The sequence below is a fragment of the Sus scrofa genome, chromosome 13 (genome assembly GCF_000003025.6).
Source record: "Sus scrofa isolate TJ Tabasco breed Duroc chromosome 13, Sscrofa11.1, whole genome shotgun sequence".
NCBI classification, from domain to species: Eukaryota; Metazoa; Chordata; class Mammalia; order Artiodactyla; family Suidae; genus Sus; species Sus scrofa.
In genome coordinates this window covers 9,974,946-9,982,606 of record NC_010455.5, presented here as the reverse complement: position 1 = coordinate 9,982,606, position 7,661 = coordinate 9,974,946, and positions in this window count along the sequence as shown.

Genomic DNA, 7,661 nt, shown 5'->3' with positions numbered 1-7,661 from the left:
GCCTACTCCTTCCTGCCCCCTGCTAGGAAATGTATGTGGGCCACTCCTCACCCTGCCACTATATGGGCAGTATATACCCCCAATCAACCAGCAAGTGTGTCGGAAGATCCCATTGTCCCCCAACCAATCAGCAGGTCAGCAGTTATACAGTAAGACCTCTTCTCTCTCCCCTTTTCCCTGGGACACCATACCTGTGATAATCAGGGGCTGCTCTCCATGGTTATCAGGAAGTCATCCCATTGCTCTAGCAGCATCTCCTATCTCAGTAAACTCTTCTTTCTCTTCTACTTGCTATGAGTCCAGAAATTCTTCTGGCCTGCATGCATGGACCGCAACAATAGTTCCAAAATGGAAATAGCCCCAAAGTACCTCAATAGGAGAATGAATAAACAAACTGTGGGGTGTCCTTACATGCAATAGAGTCAGTGGACATCAAAAGCATGATGTTGAGAGAAAAAGAGCCAGAAACAAAAAGTATCCATGGTATGAGTCCATTTAAATGAAACTAGAGTACCACTTCACATGGGTCAGAATGGCCATCATTAGTAAGTCTACAAATAACAAATGCTGGAGAGGGTGAGGAGAAAAGAAAACCCTAGTACACTGTTGGTGGGAATGCAAGTTGGTACACCCGCAATGGAAAACAGTATGGATGTACCTCAGAAAACTAAATATGGAACTACCATATGACCCAGCAATCCCACTCATGGCATATATCCAGACAAAACTTTCAAAGATGCATGAACCCCTACATTCATTGCAGAATTATTTGCCATAGCCAAGACATGGAAACAACTAAATGTCTATTGACAGATGAATGGATTAAGAAGATGTGGTATTATACACAGCGGAATGCTACTGAGCCATAAAAAAGAAAAAATAATGCCATTTGCAACAACATGGATGGAACTAGAAACTCTCATACTAATGAAGTAAGTCGGAAAGAGAAAGACAAATACCAAAAATATCACCTGTATCTGGAATCTAATATATGGCACAAACAAACCTATCTACAGAAAAGAAATAAACTCATGGACATTGAGGGGGAGGGGGAGAGAAGAAGGGGTGGGATTGACTGAGATTTGGGGTTAATAGATGCAAACTATTGCATTTGGAGTGGATAAACAATGAGATTCTGCTGTATGGCACAGAGAACTATAGTCACTTGTGATGGAACATAGTGGAGGATAATGTGAGAGAAGGAATGTATACATATGTATAACTGGGTCACTTTGCTGTATAGCAGATATTAACAGAACATTGTAAATCAACTATAATAAAAAAAAGCAGTTAAAAAAGGCAACTAAAAAAAAACTAATGCTGTACATCAGAAATTGGCACAACATTGTAAATCAACTATATTATAATAAAGAATTTAGAAAAAAAGAAAAACTAAACACACAATGAAAAATACCAAAATAGAATTTTTTTTTCTTGTCATTTTGCCTTTTCTTGAGCCGCCTGTGGCATATGGAGGTTCCCAGGCTAGGGGTCTAATTGGAGCTGTAGCCGCCAGCCTACACCACAGTCACAGCAACGCAGGATCCACAGCTCACAGCAACGCCGGATCCTCAACCCACTGAGCAAGGCCAGGGATCGAACCTGCAACCTCATGGTTCCTAGTCAGATTCATTAACCACTGCGCCACAACGGGAACTCCCACAATATAATTTTTTTTCTTGATCATTTGTTTTGCTCACCTAGAAGGCAGAACAGAAGTTCTATGGGAAGACGGGAAAAATGCTAAGTATGGTTCCTGAGATGCAGTGTTCCAGAAAGTTGGGGTGATCTACTTTCAGGATGCTGGGTGGCTGGAGGGAGACAAAGAAGATCATCCGGGAAGGTGGGGATGGAGGGAGGCTGAAATAGATTGCCTGCTGTACAATTGCTCCTGTTGGTAGCTGGTAGAGAACCATTCATTCTGCTGTCTCATTTCTACAGTAGTTATTTTGTCTTTAGTTTTTAATTCATTAAACTTACTCTCTTAAAAGTAGTGAGAAAGAGAAGGTCAGGAAAAAAATAGTGAGGTGGAGTGAGATGGGGTGAGGAGTCGGGAAACCTTCAGACAACGATTGCTTAATTATGTTGTAAATAATTTACTGCTGAGAAAGAAGAATGGCAAAGCCCTTAAAGGAGTGGGAGAAGGGGGGCTGGGATGTTTCAGGGGCCAGGAAAGCTGGTGTGCCACTTTGACTTAATCTTGGTATTTTTCTTTTTTTTTCCTGAGTGTGTCACATACCTCTGGGAGGGAAGTAATTCTATTTCTTTAATTTAGCATTTATAGCCTAGATCAAAATGAGTAGCAATGGCTCATAAACACACATGTGCATAAGAATTTTGTGGTGAAGTGCAGACTCCTGGGCCCCCTCCCTAAGACTCTGCCTCATTGAGTTTCAAATCTGCATTTTAATTTTTTAAAAATTTTTAATTAAAAAAAAATTTTTTTTTCTTTTTGTCTTTTTGCTATTTCTTTGGGCCGCTCCCGTGGCATATGGAGGTTCCCAGGCTAGGGGTCGAATCGGACCTGTAGCTGCTGGCCTATGCCAGAGCCACAGCAACGCGGGGTCCGAGCCACGTCTGCAACCTACACCACAGCTCACGGCAACGCCGGATCGTTAACCCACTGAGCAAGGGCAGGGACCGAACCCGCAACCTCATGGTTCCTAGTCGGATTCGTTAACCACTGTGCCACGATGGGAACTCCCTAAAAATTTTTCATTTTTTTAAGTTGTATTGCAGTAGAGTTGATTTACAAGGTTGTGATCATGTCTGCAGTACAACAAAGTAATTCCGTTATACATGTACACACATCCACTTGCTTTTACAATCTATTCCCACAAAGATTATCATAGGATACTGAGTAGAGTTCTGTGCTCTACAGCAGGTCCCCAATGGGCAATTATTACATCTGCATTTTTATCCCATAGGGTTTGGATACACTTTCTCCACAGATGATCCATTGAAACATAACTGACCCGGTGGATTATAGGTGAGAATGAGAAAGTGTCTTTTTGATGACCACATTCACTTAAGAGAAAGAAAACAGAAATGACCAAAAGAAATCTTAGATTCAGAAAAGTAGCAGTATCGATTTCAGTAGTGTGTGTGTGTGTGTGTGTGTGGTGTGTGTGTGTGTGTGTAGTAAAGAAGAGCTGGGATGGCTAAGAGAGATAATAGGAGGTTGGGGGCCTTTTGATGTGGGGAACACACTACTTATTGCCCTGACCCAGACCTGGTTTTAAAGCTTCTTCTCTTTACTAGCATATGCCTCAAATCCTTTTGTCCCAAGGCCCATCCAATCGGTAGCGAATGTTTCACATTTGCAGCCTGTCCACCTAATCCATCATCATACAATACAAAAAGATAGGTAGAGACTGGGTGGATAAAGGAAATCAATACCCGTTTCCTGTTCTTTACCTTGAGATCCTTTGTCTGGTTTCAGTACGTCTTTAACAGAATAAGAAACATAGCTTGAATTCCCAATCAGAATCAGATAAAACACAAGTGATAAGACACTGCGTCTCGCCTTTCTGCAGATAAGAAATTTGAGTTATAACAGGGCCCAACTGGTCACTGCAGTTTTGTGGTGATTAGAGGCTTTTTGCACTTCACACTAATTTGTAAACTTAATCATAAGCTATTTAGAAACACAGCAAATATTCCAACAATAGAATGTTAGCAAATCAAGCAAATTATCTGCAGAGATCAGGCAATCCTATAAACATTCCAATTTAAACTGTCACCTTCTTATAAAAGCCCTTAATACTGTTAACCTATATGTACCCAACCAAATACAAATATATTTATGCTTTCCACTTTACCTATTAGGCAACATAAACAAAAAGTTTGTTCATCAGTAATTTCTAAACTGATGGCCTCACAAAACAGTCTTTGTAAATTGTTTTATAAATTGCCTTTACCTTAAGTGGTCTATGATTTTTAAAAAAATAAATTCTGTTTTTAAAAAGTGTATATAGATCTCTAATCTAGACACTTAGAAATTTTCATGCTTTTTACATAGTACTACATTTTTGCAAGTAAATTATAATAAGGATTAAGCAACATAATCAACAGAGAATTTCATTTTCAGCATGACATCAAAGTTGCTACTTGGCATCATTTCTTCAAAATGGTCCTATGGTGGAAGAGAATGAACACCTTTCCTGTAACCTTTGTATAGAAATTGTGTTTAGTATTGTACTTGTAGATAGGATCAATAAAGTTAGAGGAGATTCTAAGAAAAAAAGGTGGAAAAAGAAAGCATCATTACAGTAGGTCTAATAAAGCTGTGTCCTGCCTAATAGCCTCTTTTCCAACCTGGACATGGGTACCAAACAAAGCAAGGGGTATGCCCTCAAACTGTTGCCCATAAAAGAAGGATTTGCTTAATACCCAAATCTTTATGGTGCTTCTCCTATTAAAAGGGTCTCTTCCAATTTATAAATTTTGAGCAAAAAAGTATTATTTTGGAATGAGCTGTTAGCCTGAAATGATTCTCCTTTCACATGAGTCTTAGATGCAGATGGAAGTCACCTGATGAAGTAAGTTAAAAATTTTTTTAAAGGACGCAAAGAATTTTAATGCAGCTGTAACTATTATTACTGGGACAACTCCATCAACACTTATATTGTAAAAGGCTCTTGAAAATTACCTTTAAAAGTAATTCAGAAAGTTATTGCATTGAAGAGATGCACTTATAATGCATACACTTACAAGATGACCTTAAAAGAAACTTCCCTAATATTATGCCAATAAGCCTCCATGATTTAGGATAAATTCTCTAATAGCATCATACACAGATTTTTAAAAATTGATAGACTATTTTCTAGAGCAGTTTTGGATTTAAGCAATTTTGGGTTTACAGAAAAATTGAGTATAAAGTACATAGTTCTTCTATCACATGTAGATTGTAAAAGTGCTGCATTTCCAAAACGGACTTGGACGTGAAGATGTTGTATTGCAAAAAAACTTGGATAAATCAAAGATTGGTTCTAGTCATGGCAATGATGTTTTGTTCAGCTACATTAGGAGTGTCCTGATCTAAAAAGCATTGCTTGTCCTTGAAAGAGATGTGAATGCGTGTGTTCTTTTGTAGGTATTTGCTTATAGGAGAATGTATCATCATGCTAAATAAGGCATGATTAGCAAATTTGATTACCTCCTCTTCTCACTCTGGATCATAGACAGTGACAAGGAAGTGCAGCAGTCAGGCTCGGCTGCTCTCTGAGTAAAGCCACCTGGGAAGTTATGAAAGTCTGATGAGCCCAGACTTTGGGCTGTGAGTTTACCCATAGCCTCTCTCATCCTTTACCACGTTAAAGCACATGAACTGCCCATGTCCTTTCATTCCCAGTAAAACCAGCCTCTGTGTCTTTGTTGAAGTGTTGCCCCAGTGGCTTGAATTCAGTATGCCTACATCTGGGGACTTGGGATGCCCGGAAATTTCAATTCTCCCAGAGGCAGTCCCTATCCCCACAGATGGGCACAGGGGTTATAAATATGCCAGCTTCCTTGGCCCCTAGTGGGGACAACTTTGAGAAAGTCCCTATACTGTCACTAAAGCTCGCTTGTAGAATTGAGCCGAGGTGACCAGCTGTAGGATATTCCTTGGTAGACTTCCTGGCCCCCTTCCTTTGCTGATCTCTTCTTTTTACTGGCTTGTTCTGGGAACATTTCCTAATAAATCACTTTAACATGAATCTTCACGTTTCTAGGGAACCTGGTCCTGGTAGATCCTTCTGACGGCCTTGCCTGGGTCTTTGGAGGTCAACCCACACAGCTGAGTAAAATGGGTATCGCCCCTAGAGCAGGAAATGAGACGAGCTTTCCTTTTTGTAGTGGATGTTGCCTAGGTCTCTCCGTTGGGACCTACAAACTCATTTCCCCAACTGCTGGGAAGCTTGGCAGCTCATGTCCTTCTCTGTGAATTGCCATTAGCCATAGGACCGCCCTCCTGGCCTGGCTGTTCAATGTAGGAGTTCAAAGGCCAGGCACCCCCTTGTCTCCAGTGGACAACTCTGAAGAACTAGCCCACTTTGAGAGTGTATGTGGCATTAGCTGATGACTCTGCTGCAATTCATTGTAACCCCATTTCTCTCTCTGCCCCCCCCCACCTGCTTTTCTTACTCCCAGTGGGTGTTCTCAAGTGCATTCTTCCATTAAACTCTTGCTAGTAAATCTCCATCTCAAAGTCTGTTTCCTGGAGAAACTGACCTAAGACATTCTTTAACCCAAAGAGGGAAGGAAGGGAGGCTGGAATGCCAAGGCTTTGAGACGTCTGAAAACAAAGGCTTGGAATAGTGGCTTGCCCAAGCTCACATGATGGGTAAGGATTGACAGAGTCTGACTCAAACTACCTGGGTTTGAATCTGGATCCTTTCCCACTTGCACAGAAAACACCCAAAATATGAGGCTAAATTTTATTTTCAAAAATCAATAGTGGGGATTTCCCGTCGTGGCTCAGTGGTTAACGAGTCCGACTAGGAATCATGAGGTTGAGGGTTCTATCCCTGGCCTTGCTCAGTGGGTTAAGGATCCGGCATTGCTGTGAGCTGTGGCGTAGGTTGCAGATGCGGCTTGGACCCCGCATTGCTGTGGCTCTGGCGTAGGCTGGCGGCTACAGCTCTGATTAGACCCCTAGCCTGGGAATCTCCATATGCCGCGGGAGCAGCCCTGGAAAAGGCAAAAAGACAAAAAAAAAAAAATAGTGATTTGGTTTTATTTTCATTATTTAATAGTATATTAAAATTCTTGTTTTTATTCTAATGAAAACAAGTACTAACTAAATACTCTTCAGGATGATGGACCATATTAACCTTTGCTTTACAAAGTACACCTGTCTTTATTTGTGCTCTCACTGAGATCAGAATAGGAATATTCTGGTGGTCAAGTCTCAGAACAACAGCTTCAGGATGATGGACATTATTAATCGGTTCTCTACAAAGTACACTTGTCTTTATTTGTGCTCTCACCAAGATCAGAACAGGAGTATTCCGGTGGTCAAGATTCAGCTCTTAGGATAAACCTCTGTAAGTTGGAAGAAAGTTTCCATCATGTACCAATGATAACATTCCCCTTTGGAGCAGATGCCCAAGAGAATAGTAGCTTAATGGGAGAACTTTAGGAAGTTCCAGCCTCAGAGAAGATGTTGCCCAGATCTCTCCTTTGGGATCTACACACTCGTTTCCCCAGCTGCTGAGAAGCTTGGCAGCACATGTTCCTCCCTGTGAATTGCCATTAGCCAATTAATATGCCATTAACATATTAATGCTAAGTCCCAGACAAGTTCCAGTCAACTGCAATTAATGACAGAAGATATAATTGGAGTTGAACACTATGCATAAATACACAAACACACACACAACCCTCCCACATGCACACACACACATGCACACACTCGCCACACACTCACACACACATACACATTCACCACACACTCACACAAATGAAAACACACACACACACACACACACACACACACACATATAAGGGATTCTCTCCCCCTTCCACCACCTCATGTCAGGCTCTAACCTATGAACAAATAGGACTAAATAAGAAAAATGTTCATTAAGTGATCTGTTGTGACTAGCTGTGCTAGGGCTGCAGAAGAGAAAGAGGATTATACCTGGTGTTCTGCCAGCTATGACACAGTATTAATAAAA